This window comes from Aptenodytes forsteri, unplaced genomic scaffold (genome assembly GCF_000699145.1).
Source record: "Aptenodytes forsteri isolate BGI_AS27 unplaced genomic scaffold, ASM69914v1 Scaffold54, whole genome shotgun sequence".
NCBI classification, from domain to species: domain Eukaryota; kingdom Metazoa; phylum Chordata; class Aves; order Sphenisciformes; family Spheniscidae; genus Aptenodytes; species Aptenodytes forsteri.
This window is the reverse complement of record NW_008796044.1, coordinates 17,246,636-17,267,507: the sequence shown is the minus strand read 5'-3', so window position 1 is coordinate 17,267,507 and position 20,872 is coordinate 17,246,636.

The following is a 20,872-nucleotide window of genomic DNA, read 5'->3' as shown; positions in this document are numbered from 1 at the left end:
CATTCACTCCCCGTCCATCTGAGGGATATCACTTAAGGCTTTGAATCAACAGCCCATCCTGTGAGGTTTCATTACACGCAACAGATTTCAACTAGCCAGCCTTGGGCTTAGAGAGAAGACGTGAAGAAAATGCAAGTTTACCCAAACTTTCCAGTCCATCCCTAAACCAGCTGAAGTGACTGTCATGCAGAAGAGTGTTCTGGGCACTGTCTTTCAAATTTGTTTAGCCTTTCCAGAGCACCCTTTTCTGTCCTTTCCCAAAATAATTGCTTGTAACGTGGAAAACACTCATTAATTCTTGCTGTTGTATTGCTGTCTGTGTGCTCTGGACACAACAGGCTGCTTGGTGCCAGTGTGCTGGTGGGGGAAGGATATCACTGTCTTTAGGGAACACTTAAAGTCATAATGCATCATGCTGAATATTTCTTCTTCAGTTGGAAGTGAAAGACCAGACTGCCTTTGCTATATTTTTATAAGATGCTGTTTCCTATTTGTTACAGGAAAGTTCACTGTCAGTCATGGGAGGTGGAAATCAGCCTCCTTCTGTGGGGCATTCCTTAGGCACCTCAATAAGTCCTTTAGTTGTGTGAATGCAAAAGCCGAGGCCCAGCTCCACAAAGGAAGTTTGCCATCACAAGGGCCAAGTATGCACCTTCACCTCCAGGTACAAACCGCCTGTGCTGGAGGTAATGTTCAGCTCCATCTTCTCAATGTTCAATTCCATCTACTCAGAGCTATCTCAGGGGCACTGTAAACTTATGGGAAAGAAATCATGCATCTGCCTGTAGAAATGATGTAATCTGGATCCCAAGAAACTTGGGGTAAGTCAATGTGTTAGTTGCAGCACTTGCTTGTTGAGACAACAGAAATCCCTTTAAAGGCAGAATTTTTGGAGCAGAAGCAAAGGAGAAATTCTTCAGGAAGGAAAATCAGAGAAAAGGTCCTTTATTTCACCAGTGTCCTGCCATACTAAAGGTGCACCTGAGGAGGAATTGATATTTAAAACACATTTTTGTATTGCCTATAAAGACTTTTGACGTAGGGAAGCAGTCTAACCATCTGCCTCCCCAGTACACAACAAGAAAACAGAAGACAAAGCATTCTGGTGTGTAAGTTCTGGAAGACAGATTGTCGATAGCCATTGATGCATTCAAAACGAGAGGTTCAAATGGGAGCTGGTAATGGATTTAGTACGTAGTTAAAAGGTTTCTTCTGTGGCCCGTTGTTGTTCCAAGAGAGAATTGTCCATATTCACACGTTAGATGGCTAAAATGGCTCTTGCTCCATTCTCCCATTAACCATAAACTTATTCAACACAACTAATTTCATTAGACTTCTCTCAAAAATATCTCACCCATCACAAGAGTTCCTGTGATCAAGGTAGTTAAGTATCTCAATTCAGACAATTAATCTCAAGTCCTTTTAAGGTGACTTGGATTCTCTACAATGAGTGTCTCCAAAAAGTAACTCTTATTCTATTTTTATACTGTGGATGTAGAAGGGCAAGGTGGACTAATGGACTGACCATAGAGTTATAATAAATGGTGAATTGTCAAGGACAGTTTGTATGTTGTTTTTTCTCGGCCCATGTGTTTTCACTTGGGTGTTTGCACGGCAGGAATACAGTACAGCGTTATGTTTTTTGGAGAAACTATGGAGCTATTTTGCAGCATAACCTATGGAATCCATTTGTGAGTGACTTTGGCTTGTAGCTTCAGTGTCCTCAGAAGCTGTGAATTATTACCGTTTTTATTGCGCTTGCAGGGTCGGTACTCTTTGTGCTAGTCTCTACCTTCTTGTTAAGAAAAAACCAAAGTTTCCTACATTTCACCAGCTATGTTTTCCACTCCTGATGCTGTATTGCTTCATGCTCTTTGGGCTTGTAATGAACGTCCGCCTCTTTGTCTCGTTCTCCCCCTTTGCTGCTCTCCCTGTTCCAGTGCTTGATTACCAGGGACTAAATTTCTGAAGTATATTTAAATGCTTAAACCTTTTTTAAGCACCTGACTGACTTTTTTTTTCCCTACTGTGATTAGGATATAGGCCTAAGTGATTAATCTGTCTTCTTGAATAATGACAAAAACGTTGCATCAGCATGAGAGGATCTAACCTTTGAAAAATTCCCCCGGGAGCATCCGTTTCTGCTGGGGATTTCGCTGCCAGTCAGAGCAGTTAATAAAAAAGGCAAAGCCAATAACACTGCCAGAAGTTTTTGCCATATAAAAGTCAGAGAATCAGTTAGAGGCTGTCAAATGTAATGTATGACATTATTAATATGAAGAATTTCAGATCAAAATGGGGCTTACTGTCCCAGCGACTGGGTCATGTGGAAGGGGCTGAGGAAACGGGGAGTCTTCAAGTGGAACATCCAGGGGAGAGCGCTTGGGCAGACTTTGCAAAGTCATTAATCTTAGCATTTCAGGAGGATGAGAAAATGAAAGATAGCAGAGGAGATATTCCAGCTGTAGTGTTGGGCACCCCTGGGTTGTGTTTGAGCCTTCGATCTCTGAGCTCTTCAAGATGTGGGAAGCCTTTCCTTCCTGATGGGCAGCGTGGGCTGTGGATGCCCGGACAATGCCGAGGAATGGGGTAGGAGCCCACCCAACTGTACACCAAGTCCTTCTGGCTGGTCGCAGTGCCCAGGCACCAGCACCATGAAAGGCAATCTTCTCAGACTTGCCCCAGTGCTTTTTCTCCTCTTTTTTAAATGTCACACTCTGAAAACATCGGTTCAAACCATGCAGGAATTCGCAGTGCCTGGGAAGAATTAATTATGCAGTCATCATGTTTTCATAAAACCATAGACTGTTTATTTGTTTAAATATTTGTCTCGTTTGTTTCATGTAAATGATCACAACTCTGATTATCTGAACACGCTATATAAATTCAAGTCACATCTAGTGGGATGGTGCGCTAGTACAGCTGGTTGGAAACCAGGCAGCTTAGAGAAATATTCATAAGACATCCTGAGCCTAAAAATGGCTCAGTAACCTATGGAAGCTTTTTAGCAGCTTCTGTTGAGTGCACGATTTGTTTGACAACTCCCATCTTCCTTATTGTGTGTAAATTATCCACAAAAAAATTGCTGGTTTTAAGCATTAGTTAGTTTTAAATAATCCCTCAAAGCTGCATAGACCTTCTCATGGATATTTCATTACAAGGTATTTCTTTGTGTGAGTGCAGAGGGGACACGTTGGGCTTCTGGTAAACCCCCGTTCCTCGACTGAGCATAATCCCTGGAAACAAACTTCTGCTGCGTATATTTGGCTTCAGAAATTTATTTGCATGAATGTTCCCGAGTTTCTCGGGCAGGTCTGCGGCAGTACCTGGTACCCTGGGCACCCCAGGCACCCGTGGCCCCTGGCACCTTTGCCCTGACCCGACTGCAGGACTGTGGCCGGGTGGGGAGTTTCTGCATGGAGCCACGAGATATTGCAGGGAATGAGGGCAGTGGAGGCAAAGTGCAAAACTTGGAAATATTTTTGCTTATATAAGCTTGGCACCAGGTTTGAGTAATCATTTTAAAGCAAAATTGATTCTCGTCCTGTTGTGTTAGTGGTTTGTTTTTATTTTTATGTAATTTAATTTTCTTACATTAAGAGCAGCTAAAACACTTACAGAAAAGCCTGGTTCAGGTAACGTTTGCTGCTTCGTTGTGACTTTTGCAAGGAGCAGTATTGCTGTACCGCTGCAGCGGAGGGAAGGGCAGTTAACGAAGACATCAACAACATAAATCTCCATTCCTTGTTACCTCTAAGAGTTTTTTTGGTCAGCAGTACCAGTAGGTATTAAGTTATAGGTGGCCATCAGTTCTTCTGATGGACCGGATTTTATTCCTGTAATCGTCTCGCTGCCCCAGCAGCATTTACTGGTGAACGTTGACTTTATTCTCCCTCGTTAAGGGTAGGCAGGAAGGTCTGTGACAAAATACCCGGCTGGAAAAACTCTTTGGTACTAAGACGTGGATTCATCCACTGGACGCGGTGCCCCTCTCTCTCCTCCGCTCCTCGTTTGCGCACTTCTCCTCTTCCTCGGCGGATCTCCTGCTCTCCTTCTACTCACCTGTGTGTCTTTGAGGCAGGAAGGTCTGTGACAAAATACCCGGCTGGAAAAACTCTTTGGTACTAAGAAAGACGTGGATTCATCCCATGGACGCTGCGCCCCTCTCTCTCCTCCGCTCCTCGTTTGCGCACTTCTCCTCTTCCTCGGCGGATCTCCTGCTCTCCTTCTACTCACCTGTGTGTCTTTGACCACTCTCTATGATTGAGCTATGAAATAAGGAAAGATTTCTCTTTCCAAGCAAACAGAGATGGAGTCTTCCCCTCTAAAGCCCAGGGAATACTTACTTTAATATTTGGCATTTTATATAGATAATCTGTCAGCGACAGACGAGCACTGCTATGGGCTGCACATGTGTTTCAGGCCGTCGTCCTTAGCCCTCTCGTTGCAAGGGATCTTTTGTAACATAAACAGGAAAACTCCCGTCTCCCGTCGGAAGGTTTCCCAGCTCTCTAACTGATGATGTTTTTTCCCCATTACCTATCACGAGCTGTTCATCAGCTCCTGCCTGAACTGCAAAGTGATCTTGAAATGTCTCTGCGACTCGCAGGCAGCATGACCTTGTATCAGGGGAAATCACGGAGTATTTACTTGCTCAGATACTTTCCCTCATAATGTAATTGTGGAGCTTTTTCAGTGAGGATTTAAAATACTTGTTGACACGGCAGGGAAGGTCTACCCTGCTTCTCATCCTGGTGCTGTTTGGTGTCTTTAGGGACTGCTGTATTCCTCAAGAGTCTAAACTTTCAAGTAGTGTGATTTTAAAGCTCTTTGTGCTAATAATATTTGTCTTATAACGCTGTATTAAAAAAGGTAAGGCTGAAACGTCATGCAGCTGGGAAAGGTTGTACCTGGAAGACTGGTTCCGCTATGCAGCCAAACTACCTGCTGTTCTTTATGGTGTAAGGACATATAACTAAAATTCGAAGTGGCATATTGCATTAGATTTCCTCGAGATAAAAATTGTACAGTGCGCTTTTTGTGATGTCTTTATTTCAGTAGTATTAGAGCATCATAATATTACCGCCTGCTAATAATCTGATAGAAAATACCCAACTTGCCTTCAGTGAGAAAATATTCAGTGCACAAAAGTGTTCCTATTTTCAGTAAGCTCTGCCAATGATGGAGACACCAATTTGATTACTTTAAACTTGCCTTGAACCTTTTGATTACAGAAAGGTTTTGACAGAAGACCTACAAGGACTAATACAATACCTGCTCACAGTATTTTTAATTAAAAACAGATGGGATCAAGACACTATACTTCAAGGTGTGCTGCACCATATAATACCTGTATTATCTTCTCCAGTGAAAAGATATGATGAGTATGATCCATATTTCAGACATCTTCATTCTGGGGAAAAATTTAAAACCTAATTACTGATAGCATTAAAAAAAAATGTTTAATTTTTTTTCACTTTGCCCCGTTTAAAAGCGCACTTTTTTGCTTCCATTTCTGCTGTCTTGTGCTGTGTTTTGCACATCTCCCGTTGGTCTCGGCTCCATCCAAAGGATGATTGCTCTCTGCATGAGGTGATTCTCACGGCGTGTGTCCGGGCTCTCCGAGATCTCCATCTCAGGCTCTGGCAGCAGCTCTGGTGCGGGAGTGAACTCACCTGCCCGGTTTGGGGTCAAAATTATGGGGATGATGTACAAACACATTGGGTCAGCTCAGAGCTGTATGTTAGCACTGGTAGGGGAGAAATGAGACTGCACCAGGATCTCAGTGCCGTGCAGAGAACCACGGCTACATATTTTCTGAGAAAAAGGGATTGCCTGGAGCCCATGGACTAGGGTCAGGTTAAAATATGTGTATTTTCTCAGCTCATAGGCTGCAAAGTGTGGCTGAAGAGCCGTGGAGATCCCTGTCTGAAAGCTGTGCCCCCCCTCGCTGCTCTGGAGGGTTTATAATGAAGCTTTTGCTCAGTAACGACCAAGCAGCAACGGTACGTCCAGCCACCGCGTGAATCCCAAACGGAGAGCACTGTCTTGTCCGATCACGTCTTCCTATGGTGATACACGGTGTGCGATGTCAGACTGTATACATTCGCCCTGGGACTGGTAAGAATTGTGTTTAAAAAAGGGGGGGTTGAAACAGGGATTGCTTGAACATTAAGTAAATATCGGAGACATGGCTGGAGCCATGTCTGAAAATATCTGTAGTATATCTTTATGTACGTAGAGGATAATGCTCAGAAAGAACAGGGATGCTCAGAAAGAACAGGGATGCCTTTTTTTTTTTTTTTTTTTTTTTTTTTTTTTTTTTTTTTTTTTTTTTTTTTTAATTGCTATTCTTCAAGGTATTCTAGAAATCAGGACCAAGAAGCCCAACGTGGAGCAATTAAGGTTTTTGCAGCTGATTGTGCTCTACAGCAAGGAATGGAGAGAAGGTGTTTTCCCTCCAAAGGTAAAATACCCCATCGGGGGAAACCTGCCCTCTGAGCACAGTGCTGAGGTCTGGATCCGTGCTGTTATAGTCACAGCACTACCCGCGGCTGCAACAGGTCACGAGCATCCTCTGTTTGTCAGAAGAAGAGCCAAATTGCAGGATTTTTTCAAATCCTTCCAATATATCTGTGAGTGTGAATGACACTGCCTTTATCTCGCTGGGTGTTAAAAGCGCTACCTTTTTTGTATCTTTTGGTTTTCAGCTGCATCTCTTCATTTGAGCGGAGAAATATTTCCAATACACAGTTATGCAGAGATAAACCCTCTGTTTCTGAGGCGTGCGTGGGTCTTGGCGGTGCTGGTGTTGCTGGGAGTCTTTTCTTCCCTTGTAATATGCAATCTCTATTTTTCTCTGAAGAGGTGCCTATTTTAAAATCTGAATTAACATATGCTGTGCAGGCAATGAGCAGAGAGAAGAGACTGGAAGCTCCTGCCTGGAGGCAATGCTTCAAATTTGGGGAAGGGAGAAGAAATTACACCCGTACCAGTGGGACCCCTGACCCGGTGTGGTTCGGGGAAGGGGAGCGATGTTGGGGCTGACACGAGTGGGCGGGGGACAGGAGTGGGCAACCACCACTGTGGGCAGCTCCAAGGCACAGGCTTGGTTATAAGCTGGCCGGGTGGTCACCTCCCAATGTCAAAATGGCAGGATTAAAAGGGAGCAGAATTAACAACAGATCAAAATATCAGGCATAAAATTAATCAAGGAAGGAAACTATCTGGATTGATTACACTGAGCATAAATTCCACCTAGCTGGCATTACTGAAACCAGATGAGGAGATAGCTATGACTGGAATGTTAAAGTCATTTTTTTATGATTTATTTAGCAAGTTCTGAACAGGAGGGGGAGTGACACTGTCAAAGATGTCATTGCTTGTGGGAGCTAGTGACAGCTCGGAAGCAAGTGACCTTCTGGGACTAGGGGTTAAAATACGAGCAGATAAAGTACAGCATAGGGTACTTGTTATAGCTGCTACCGACCCCAAATCATACCCTCAGAACAACCATAAGCACCCAGGTTCCCAGGCTCCTATAGCACAACCTCACCCCATGCTGATGATCATGTACGGGACTGTAAAAATTAGATGAGAGTCTGCTAGTTTCATAAGTATTGAATCCCAAGAAAATCACATATTTAGACGTCATTTTAATAGACCTGGAGAATTTGATCACCAAACTGAAATTTAGCACTGGCTGAATATACAGTATTGTGGTTTTGCCATTTCAAAGCTGGGTTTCATGTATTGCACTGAGTGCAAAACCAGTAGCATACACATGTGTGCATGTTATCTTCAGAGCACACTCACATGCACACAGGCAGGCACACACGTGTGCACACACACACATGCCCTGACACACACAGGCACACACATGCGCGCGCGCACACACACGGAGTGCATTGGCAGAGCCAGACTCAAGAAGCTGGAAACTACTGAACCAAATCAATGAGAAGGAATTTAAACAGTTCCAATTATCGTTCGTGTTCCTTTGATTTAAAACCCATTAGCGGATACCAGGGAAGTAACAATTAGGTGTTAAGAGACTGAAGGCCAGGTTAATTTAAGAAGAAACACGCTGATTTTCCAGCAAAAGATATCAACAGAATCTCATTTAATTCAATTCAGATGTTTAATTTTATTAGAGGTATATTTGCTATGGTACATATCTTCAATTATCCCTATAAAAGTGACATTAGGGGCATTTTGCTGTTAACTCCGTAAGGGAGGATGAAATTGAAAATAAAACCCAGGAATGCCCTCTTGGAATTCTCTTATAAATCCGAAATGTTAGATGTACAGATTCCGGGAAGATTAGCTATTCATATGGCTGCAAGGGATGCCCACAATCGCCTGACGGAGACAAACACGTGGGAAAGGTTTCAAGCCATGTGCTTTGTTATTAATTTAAATGTCAGGAAACCAAGTGGGGATAACACAGAGCAATACCTGGGTCTGTGTGTCCTCCTGCGAGATACCTAGGTCTGGACACTCTCAGATTCTGTATAAAGAAGAGAAATCTTGGATCTGATCTCACATGAACACTTCTGTGTACTATGGCCAGTGGCAGCAGGTGTGTGGGTCCTGCTGGAAGCAGTAGCGAAATAGTTGTTGAAGTGTAGACCAGTGAAATGCTTAGCAAAGGATGCAAAATTATGTTTTCCATGATGCCGGAGGAGACCCCCAGCCTCGATGCACGTTGCCCACACTCAGGACAGAGTAAACCGGTCTGCTCCGATATATTGCTGGGTCTCAGGCAGGGTCTGGGCTTCGGGGCCGGTTGCTGGAAGGTGCTGCAGGTCCTGGCGGTACCACCTGGCCGCGGTTCGACTGGAGGCACCGTGCAAAGCAAATAGAAAAGGGAAAGAGGTCGGTTCGTTTGACTGCAGCCGGTGTCAGTTCAGGGTTATTTCTGCAGAGCCAGAACCAGATCCGGAGGGGAAAAGATGCTGCAGGGCCAATGGCAAAGGACGGTGCTGAGCCTTATAGTTTCCTACAGGTTTGGCTTTTTTTTGCTTCCCAGTGACAATACCTTCATCTGCTGAAACACGTTTCTGTTTCAACGATTGCAGCAAGCAGTGTGCTGCGGCAGTCACCGCTGTGGCAGCATTACCTTCGGGTTATTGTTTCGGCCTGAACCTGTTTGTCTCGAGACTGCTCGCCTGGCCCGCCGGCTTAATTGAATTTCTTACCGTGTCTGTGTCTGCTGCCACTACACGGATGAAGATCGCTTATTCCTCGAAGTGGGATATTGTGTGGGAAAAATTAAACGCAGCAGCCACAGCCTGAGGAAGTGCTATGGGAAGGGAGAAGAAGGAAGAGGCTGAAGATGAGGGCAAACCCAGGAGCATCGAGAGTCTTCTGGTAAAGTGTTCCTGGTCATACCGGTTTGCTGGCAGTGAGTCTGTAAAAGCAGCGTGGCCAGAGCCGGTGAGGAGCGAGGGTTCCGGCTGCTTTGGCCCTTTACCTGGGCTGGGTGAAACTTGGTTTCTCAGCTCTCTTCTGACTCCGGCAGCTCTTGTGTCCAAGAAAAGTGTCCTAAGAGTGCTCCTTCCCTCCCACCGCTGTAAGCTGGTGTCCTCTTTACTAAAGTTTTCCAGCAGACAGATCCCTCTGCATCACCCCGCATCTCTCTGCAGGGAAGGAGCCTGTGGGGTGAGCAGGAGGTGCAGGATCAGACCTTGCCCGAATCAGGCAGTGCAAGGGCTTGAAACTGGCTCTTCCCCTTCCAGAAGAAAGGCTGATGGTATCAGCTATTTCAAGGGTAGTTTCATGCCAGAAAAAAAATTAAAGAGTTGTCAAATCAGAACGAATGCAAAATCGATGAGTTCATAATTTGTTGCAATATGTATGTATCTATAAAAAGTTACATATATAAACTTCATATATAAAAAGTATATATAGATATCTTTATAAAGAATACGTATATACACACACACACATATTTGTATCTATATATACATAAAAGGTTTGGTGGTGGTGTGGTTTTCTGGCCAGTCCCACTCCCCCAGGTCCCACCGGTCCCGGGCAAGCTGGGGGGTCGCTGCAGCCCTCGCGTTCAGCTCAGCCCTTCTTGCCGCTCGCAGCCCCCCCCGGCGCTCAGCAATGGGAAATGTTCTCGTTCACCAAAAATTGCATTTTCATGTGACGTGTGGTATACCATTTTCAGTGGTATGTTCTTGTTGTCCTTATTTTCATTAATGAGAATACGCATACGGGCCCATGCACAATTACTTACCGTGCTGAATCAAATGTGAAATGGTAACTTGGAAAGATAAAAGGCTTTCTAATGCTTTATCAGTTTCTTGAGCTAGCTGTTCCTGTTTCTACCTTAAGCTTTAAGTATTTGCATTAAGATCCGGATTGCTAGTAACTGGTCTCAGAATAGCATATGAAACAGGAATTTTAAATGGAAATGTGGAATGGAAAATGTGGCATTCTGGAGCTGGGCTTATCTGAGTGTGCAGCAAAGATGCGGCAGTCTGCTAAAGCAGCTCCTACCGCTCAAAAGGACATTCAGCAGGGCAAGCCGGGCTCTGTTTTCCTGACTTGAAAATGCAGGCTGCCTTCCTGCCATCTTTCTTTCATAATGCATTTTAATCAAGTCACAGGATGGAGAATTTGCAGTCAATCCAAGCCAGGAATCTATAATCTCATCCAGAATTACTTTATAAATAGAAACAATTTAATACTTTTGTATAAATTTATGTCCACTATGTGGTTTGGATTTAATACGAAATGTGTTTTCCATGCACCTGGATGGAAAGTGCATAAATGAAAACCGCAGGAATGATTCAATTGGTATTTTCCTGGTCGTGCGGGGTGTGTTAGTCCCATTGATTGCTGTTCGCAGGCAAGCCAATTAACGAAGCACTTTGTCTCACATTCTCCATAGCAAAATCACATTAGTTAAAACAGCTCGCACACAAATGGTGCTGTAGCATATATAATGAGGAAATAATTAAAGAACCAGCCATTCTGATTGAAATATGTCACTGTGAAAGAGAAGCCAAAGCTGTAGAGGTCTCTGCCCTCCATTTCCATCTGCTGGGGGTGTGCAGGAAGGGGTGAGCGCTGGCGCTTCTGTCACCAAACCCGGGTATATTGGGGCTAATGGTGTGACATCTCGTAACCAAGAAGCACTGACACCATCACAGAGCACAGGCGAGATGGGAACTGAAGCTGAGTGTCTTTGATAAACTCATCAAAATGGCAATGTAAAGATGCGGGTTTGCTTTCAGCAAACGTTGTTGTTACTAGATGCGTCCGTTTGCCCAGGAGCCCCTTACACCGACCGAGAGAGCATGCCCTGAGGGACAGGACCGGACCAAGCTGCTGAACTCCCTGGCTTGCCTTTGCCATCGTAAAGACTTTAATTTTGCCTGTGTGATGTGCATGTTTATGAGACAAGCTGTGAAATTTTGTGCGTGTCCATATTTCCAGTCCCTCCTGTAGGTCTTGGGGGTGTTTTCCTGCAGCCCTGCCAGGGATGATCGGGTGCTCCTTTATATCAGCACTTCTGATGGATGCAGACATGCAAAACCCAGACTTGATATAAAGCACCCTGCCCGGGAGCCGGGGAGCGAGAGCAGCGGTACCTACTGTCACACAGCATCTTCCACTGCAGCCTCTCGGAGTAATAGAAATTTATGATGGCTGTGGAAAGCATAAAACGTAATTGATGAGTTAAAGGTCAAAATTAGGGCTGGGGATAAAGGACAGAAAAATCGTGGTAAATAAAAGGACTGCTGACAGCAATGGGAAATGAATAATTTCATACAGCAACTATTGCTTAAAGCTGTTGCAAAGGACTCGGGGAATTACTCACTTCATGCTAGTTCAAAGTTACCGTCCCAAGCCCTGGCAACTGCTGATAAGAGTAAGGTTAGCACGACTCGCTTCTACGTGAATGCGTTCAAAAGAGACGCAGAATAGCAAAGAGATGTGGGACACTGGCTGGGGCGACTGTCGTCCTCTGCGTCGACGGCAGCACGGTGCCGGGGGTCAGCGGTTTGGTTTTATAGCGTGACCCAGGCTGAGCGGAGACGGGGCGCGGGGGGATGCCCAGCCTTCACTGGCAGCCGCGGGAGAGTTTCACTAATGAAATTTTCAGAAGGCCAACTTATGGACAATAGTGACAAACCAAACTTTTTTATTTCCACCCACTAAGTGTTTTCCTTCTTTAAAAGAGCTGCGAATTGCTGCTGTGATTAGTTCCCGCTCTATACTTTTGAAAGCAAACAGTAAATCTAGGAGAATTAGGGGTGAATTTGTTTTGGCAGACATTTACAAGCATGCATTTCCTATGAAATGCCAGCAAAACAAAGTTAGTCATAATGCATTTTCTGCAGGTCCCTTGGTTAGTTCTTCCATGGGTTAAGTCGCCTGGCTGGGAACTTTTGTGCGGGTTTTGGTAGTGCGGTTCTCCGGAGGAAATTACCAATCGGTCGTTACAAACAGCTCCATGTTATCACGGAAGGTGATAGATATCTCTAGGTTCTATTTTACTGATTTGCTTATTATGTTTTGGAAAGTTTTCCACTAAAGAGATCATAGTTAGGTTGCCCTATTCTTTACAGATAGATAGGTAAACTTGTCATATATACGTGTGTATATGTGTGTACACACACACACACACATGGCAGTTATTTTGAAGGTAGTACATAATATGTCCTTTTTTTCTATTACACATTTTTTAACAACAGAACTCAGATTCCTACTTGCATTAAGGGACTTCCTTCTGCACTCTGGTTCACACTATGTATTATTACATACTTTAGTAAAGGTATTGTGCTCGCAGGGGCAGAGGCTATCAGAATATTTTCAAGTTAAAGAGGCAGGAAGCCAAGTACAAAAATGCAGGGCTGTGCGCAGAGCTGCTCTTTCCCTTTCTTTTTGTGTATACGTACATATTTATATAATACAATTAAAGAATGAAAAATACCGTAGTATGTAGGCAAAGGTGTATTTTTCTTTAAAGCAAATACAGTAAGAAAAAAGCTATATTCAGAGTAAAAGGGAGGGGGGGGAAGGAACATTTCTTTTCATCTGAAATACTACAGAAGTGTGAGGAAATTTTTTTGAGGTTATGCCACCCTCTCCACATTTAATCAAGGATTTATGAAATGGAGCAGGATTGGGGGCAGAGCTTTTGTTTCATGTCTTCTTCTTGGCTCTCTTCATCCTTGTTCATGCTTCAGCAACCTATTTTTTATTTAGTTTTCCCAGAGCAATCACAGACAGAACATGGATTAGAGCCCTGAGAGCAACTTTAAATGCAGCTGAAACCTGCACTTAAGAAACTGCACTGAGAGTAAAAGTGTCCTAATTGAGGCGATTACTTGAAGTTTAACTAGACACTTGTGAAGAATATACCTCTAGAGACGATAAATCAATGTTATTACCATTGGTTATTTTTAATTTAGGTTGTTGGCCTTTAAAGAGGACTTTGCTACCTAAAGTTGGAAGTTAGAAGGTTGTGCTAGACTGAGAAGGTGTGATTTTGAATGGTGTTTTATCACACGGGAACTGTTATACAGAAAAGTTTTAAAAACATATCTAAGGTACGCTGTTTTTGCTGCTTCTAACCAAGAATCTATATTCACAGCTAGACCCTTTCATTACTAGACTGATCTACATTCACCTCCATTTGCCGTGACCTTGTTAAGAGTTCTGCAACGATAGTGAAATTGTAGATATTTTCAAAGATAGCATTAATTCCCTGCTCACTTAAAAAAAGGCAAATAAACCAGAGGTGCAGCTCTCCGTAGCGTGGTGCAGTCCTGGCCGGGTGGCTTTGGTGTTTCATCGGGGAGACACTGCGGTGGTCTCTCCGGAGTCTGCACAAATTACCTGTGCCCAGGGTTGATACTGAGTTTTCTTGTTTAGAAAATTAGTATTGCAAGTTCCTAACCTGTGTTTTTTTAAGTGACTTCCGTTTATTGTATTGATAACCATCAGATCAACTACATTTGCATTTTGGCCTAGGAATAAAATCTATACATTTATTTTCATTAAGAGGATTATATTGTTCTTGTCCGAAACAATGCGGCAAAACATCACAATTACTCCAAGTGATCATTGTGAGTGTAGCCAATAATTAGTGACTGATTTGGGGGAAAAAAACCCACTTGGGAAGCATGATAATTACCCACATATTTCTTTGGGTCAGGCAGCCATGTTACATCAAACGCTAGATTTATTATTCCATTTAAATAATTTTGAAATAATTAAGAATTGTGTTGTGCATCTGACTGAGCAGATCCGAAGTACAAAATCATACATCTAAATTATGAACCGAATGGAGCATTGCCAGCAAATATGAGAAGTGAAATACTTTTCTCACTTCTGAGGCAAAAAGGAGTGAATATGTATTTTCTACCTCACCATATTTCAAAATAATGACCATTTTGTTTCCATTTGTTTTCCTGTGTCTGAAAATACGCTAAAAATAATTAAAAAGTGCTAAAATATAGGTCCAAACCATATATATAGAAAAAGTGCTAAAATATAGGTCCAAACCATCTCGGGGAAATTTCAGTGTCTCTGCAGTGTCGGCTAGCTGCACCTCTAGGTACGCTCAGAGGTAATAACTGTGCCAGATACAGCCTTGACTGACTGCAGCATTGCGTGAGGTTTAGTTTATTAATATCAATGTATGTAATTTGATATTAATATCAAAGCAAGGCTGGATACCTATTGAGTGAGAGCTACTGAATGTGTTTAGTCTCATACAGGTATCACGTTGTACCAGAGAGCATCTGGTCACTCTTGCGTCACTTCCACGAGCGCTAATTCTTAGGAATAAAATGCTATGTGATCTTATTTCTATATTTCCAAGGGATGAGCAAAAGATGTCTGTGTTAAACGCAACAAAACAACACTTTGCCAAAAAAAGAGTTATTTCTAGACACTCCAAACCGATCTGTTGGCTCACAGCTTTGACACCAGTATAATGGCAATAATTTGGAATCTGTCCCATATTTTCTTCTGTAATTTCCCCTTCCTCCTTAATATACAGTGAATCATCAGAAGATGTTTCTATAAAATATGTATTTTTTTTTTTCTGGGTTAAGTCCAATGAGCTGAAAGCAGTGATTTTTTTTCTGCATTGCCTTCAGTGGAATTGGTATCAGTAATGTTCACAGCAGAGAGAATGTATAGGGCTTAGGATGTTTTATTATTTAATTGCTGTTCAAAGCTGGTTACAATAATTGCAAAGGAAGAATTAGGGATTTGCAAGTAAAAATATTACTTCTGGAATAAAATAAATGTTGAGAAGAATGTGGTTCCTTAAAAACTGGTAATTTTGCAAAGAATTTGGTAATTTCTCTAAGGATTGAATATTATTAAAATTACCACTTGTAATGTGAGTGTGTTGACAAGTATCATCAGTTGTGCTCCAGTGCGCACTGTGGATTCTTCCTTCCTTCGGTGCACACACAGATGTAGCGCTGAAGATATTTCCATGGAGCGTGGGGAAAGGAGGTTCCAGCAGCCCCAAGGGCTTGGTCGTCACGATGCAGAGTATCGCTGGTTTTTCTCCTTTAAATGAAAATCTTAATAATTTTGTAAAATGCCTTGATAATGATAGGAGACTTAAATGGTGGTTTAAGAATTGCAATGATGTACAAAGGAGGATGCTGAGACCCAAGCTGTGGAAGGAACAGGGGCGGCAGTGTGATTTATTGTTATTTATTGGCATGGAGGCGGTACCCTTTCCCTTGGACCAGGCACGGTGCCACCCCGGGGGGACTGATCCCCTGCTCCAAACACCTTGCAGAACAGCTCTGACTGACAGATAACAGGCCGATGTGCTGATTTCCCAGCTGTGTTGCTGGAGGGATCCTTTGGTTCGTGCTCATTCACTGGTCTGAAGGCCAAATCTCTTCCCTCTTCCATCGTTGGCTGTAACTGGGCTTCCAGCGTAGCATCAAACACCGAAATCCTGTATGGAGAATTTTTTACAGCCTCTTGTTGCAGTTTGGGGATTCGTGCTGTGAGGACTAAATGAAAAAGAGAATAACGTTCCCTATTCCAGCAAGGTCAGTGGTGCTGCGCAGAGTATATAGTCTTCGTAAAGGGTATTGCATTTAGCACCAACATTAAATGTCCCATTTTGGTAGGCTTGGAGTAAACAGTGCACTTCAGAAAAGTCATTCTTTTTCTTGGTGAAGTTCAACTGTATTAGGATGGCTGACTTTATTTATTTTTCGCACTGCTTACCCTTATCAGATGCTCATAAAAGGATCCATGTACTGCTGGGTTATAACTTGATGTGGGTGCAAAGAGCAGCATGTCCCGGATAAATAACACAAACCTCTGCCCCGGGATCCCCGCTCCCCCGGGCAGAGAAAGTTTATTGCCCAAATAACAAACGCATTTAATGGTCAAGTCAATGGAGCAATGTGCTGAGACGGGGCTGCTTTTTCTGGCGTTGCAAACGAGCGTCGGCTCTTCTGGAGTCATCGTGTGAGGTGCTGTCAGGAATCAGGAATAAAGCATTATAGGATGGAGCTGTAACGTGGCAGGCATGATGGCTTTTGAAACCACTTTTATCCATCTGCAGGCTTCAGGGGATCATTTCTAGTGGCAAACAGACCTGTTTAACGGAGAGCCTGTCCCCAAACGTCATGCAAGCAGTTTCCATTTCTGTAAGGTTCAGTAACCACCGTAATCCCCATCAAGTGCCAATGTCAAATATCAATATCAGGGCAGAAATGAAAGGTAGGGTTTGTTCCAAGTGTTTTGGGCGGTGGTGGATGCCCCTGTCGGTCTGTCACCCTGAAACATCACGTGGCGCGTTGGGCTCGAGGAGCTGCCGGCCCCAGTGGGGCGAGCGGCTTGTGAACGTGGCCGGCAGTCTCTCTGGGGGGGTGCGTAATGCCATCATAAATCCTCCCCAATAAGTGATTCGGGAAAGAATAAACACATAAAATGAATCAAGCTGTGCGTGTCAAACAGTGGCGTGTGCTGTTTGCTGGGCCAAGTAGAGGGGTGAGCCTCTTCAGGGGATAAATCCGCTGCATCAGGTTGTGCTAATGCTACCTGCAATGATATAAAACAGGAGAGAAAACTGTGCTTTCTTTACATTAGGCTAAAAAACACATTCCTGTCTGATCTGTCTGTGTTCTTGGTCCAGGCTTTCCCAGAGACCTGTTGGCATCCAGTCCCATATTCTCCAGAAACACCTGGGGTGAAAATGCCCCCAGCCCAGTGAAGCCTTCAACATTAAACCTTTTAATGCTCAGAAAGACAGAAGTAATTCTTTGCTTGAATTTTGATTTCTGAAAAACCCAAGGGGCATGATGTGCTTAGTCACATAGGAAACCAACCAGATGAAATGATTTTTTTTTTTAAAGTTTGTATAATGTATATCTATTCACGGTTTTTAAAACACGGTGATTTTTTGTTTGTGGACCTGGCGGGAGGACAGCATCGCCCTTGGGAACCTGCAGAGTGACTCTGGAGCAGCAGCCGAGAAGTCTCCAGGGATAATGGTTACCGAGGGAATCTGGGGCTGAGCTGAGCAGCCCCAGCAGCCCCCACTTCAGGAGCCTCTGCAGGACTTTGCTTCGCCATATCTGAGCTACCTATTTCTGCTTTCCCTGCCTGCATGGCAGAGGCACATCTTTTCTGCAGGGCATCAGATCTGTTTGTGTGCAAAACGCTGGGCAGGACTTGCTCTGTAGTGCACAGACCTTACTGCTATTTTGTTTCAGATTTTCCTTTTAGTCTTGAGTGGACCAGATTTACTGCTCATAGAAAAAACATTGGTTCAAGCGGCAAGATGTCAGCATCTAGCAAAATGCGTAATATTTGCTGAGGAGGTGATGGGAGGGGAGCTGTGTTGGCCAAAACCACCGGAGCAGCTGGCCCCTTGTGGCTGTGGTACCCACCCTGCCTTCTGTGGCACCAAAATCAAACCTGTTTTCAGAATACAAACAAGAATACGGGCAGAGGGAAGGTGTGATGAGATGCAAAAGCCAACACAACATCCCACGAGCCAGCTAGCGCCTGTTCCCCCCAGCGATGACTCCCTGCACTCCTCGGGTCTATCCGGGGGAAAGGCACAGCAGCATCCTGCTCCAAGTTTCAGTGTTTTGAAGTTTTTTCCCCAGTTTCTATCAATTCCACTTTTCTGCCGCTCTGCCTCGCCAGAGTTTTTGCTGACAGGACAGAACTGCTGGTAGCAAACACATTATTCATTGTGATTGAGTGCCTAGTAATTACTTTATATATTTTTTTCAATTCTCAAATTAAAACCATTTGCTAGTAGGAACAGATGTTAAATTCAGGACTCTTGTTGATTGTTAGTGTGACACACACGTGAAATGTTTTAAACGAGAAGGCTGATTGAATTTTAAATATGCTGATCACACTGGTGAAATAATTGAAACTGGGAATAACTGAAATGTTTCCAAGAAGAGAAGACAGAGGTGGGGTTTGTTTTTCAAACTCCCGATTGCATAAATCATGTTAAATTCTGCAGACTAAACTCAATAACTTGCTGTATGTTAGAGGACCAAACATGAGACTTGCATCGTTGTTACTTCAAAATGGCAGAAGAAAAGAAGTTAAAAAATAAGGCAAAATCTATTTTCAAATCAATATTTCAGATATTATCCACACGCTTGTAGGAGCTTGATTTTTTTGTTTGTTTGTTTGCTTATTCAGTAAAATTACATTTTCCAGGAAATCTGACACTATCGCTTACCAAGGGATTAGTGCCCATCACAAAGGGTGAGCAGACCTCTTGCAGTCCCTTTGCCTGTAGAAAGCCCCAGCTCACTTTCCCAAACTGGAGCAGGTGATGGTTTCACTCTGCAAGGGCTGGTGATAAAACGAAGCTTATATTATTATTATTATTATTATTATTATTATTATTATTATTATTATTATTATTATTATTATTATTCTTCCAAAGCACCCACCAGAGGATCCAAATCTCTCAGCTGGAGATTCAGCCCATAAGGGCAACCAATCACTGTTAAAGTAAGGAAGAAATTTTTTGACTTCTGTGGACAAATTTGTCTGTGCAGCTATTTTGCATAAGAAAATAAAATCCCCATCACTGTACTTATGAGAAAAATATCTATTTTAATCACAACGGAAGATCTTGCAGCGTTATATTTTCTAGTGACACTATTTGAAACCTCTCTGCCGGACAGGCGGCATCTCTGGGATGCTCCTCAGAAGCGAGATGTGGGTTCTGCTCCCATGCGTGCCCTGAAGCCACTGGGGGTCTGGCATGAAGCCTGCAGTATCAGGTCCACCAGTGGGTTACTTTCCAGCTGTGCAAAGGTGTTGAGAGGCGTAATTACTGTCTGCAGAACACTTTCCTATATTTGAATTAGGGATGATGCATGTCTTGTATGTAGAGCTTTTTTTCCCTGTAACCTGACTTTGCAGGATTTATTGCATAAAACGAATGAAAATTTGAGTTTGGAAAGTAATACAGTAACAATTGCAATTAACCTCCACAACCCCCAGGTGACCCCCGGATGTTGGGTTGAAATCACATTACTTTTAATTAAGTTTAGTGGCCAAGTACCGCTTGTTCTAAAACATTTTACTGGCACTTCTTCTGCTACAAAATGCTTTAAAGCCCGAATGTTGTGCCAGCTTGACCCCATGTGAACCAATGCCAAAAGGTAACAACGCAGGGAGAGGAAATGCGGTTTGAAAACGCAGCTTCTGAGCAGGTACAACTTTTATTTGTTACAAAACACTTTGGTATATATGTACTTTCCTCTTATGTCTGATAAAATTTACAGACTTATAACACTTGCTGAACTTCTCAAAATGAGAAAATTCCCACTGAGACAGTAAATTGTTGTTGCATTGAATGATCCTTGACAATCTATTGTCACAATACGTGCCACATTAAAGCAGCCTGGCACTGATACTGGAGAAAGTCTTCTGACACACGTCGTCTTCTGGGGCTGTCATGCTTTATTATGTTCATGATCCATGGAGGAGAGGTTGCTAATAGCAGACATTGACCCACTGGTGGTAATTGCTGTGAAAACATTATTCAAGCTTATTATGTTAATGACAGAAGGATGAGGCGCTTCCTAAAAAGTTAGTACGGCATCACCAGCGATACTTTATTTATTTAACTGTTTGATCATTTAAAGGTTTATAAAATGCCTTCTCCGTATAATAACACCGCATAATCATGTACATACAAATTAAACAATCCACAAAGCTAAAGGCAGGATAGTTGTTGCAGATCTGATTTTCCTGTAAAAACTCAAGACTTTTATGGGCTTATTTACATAACAAGTCATGGTCTAGTCTCCTTTACCAGCATCAGCCCGCCACGGAGTTGGCTTCAGCTGTAAATTTTTACGATTTGGAGCTAGTGGAATATAAGAGAATGGTTCGGATATTTTAGTGATTTGAAATACTTTTTTTATTGAAGAAAACAGTGTAATTTTCTTCTAGCAGAATGATCTCTTCCCTAAAAATGTGATGCTTGTACTATTTCCCAGGGCAAATTTATGACTTTTCTCTTTCCAGTTAACGGCTGCAGACTGCCTCCTCCGTATGTACTCTCCTCTCTACCAGAAACAAATCTACTGCAAACTTTGGGTCTGAGCATCCCTGATCCCCTGGAGCTGGGGGGAAAGTATAGCTCACACTGCTCTCTGACTGGTTAAACCAAAGTAGATAAAAAGATCTTCACATAGAGAAGATGTAGGATAGGCGTATCCTCCAGCTGGAAAAGTGCAGCAGAAATAGTCAAACTATTTCTCGGTATAAATGGTCTAGCCAGGAGATCTGGAGGCTCTCTACCAAATTTGATGACAACGATCTCTAAACCAGACATGGCTGGGCCAGTGAGGAAATTGCCGAGCAGAAG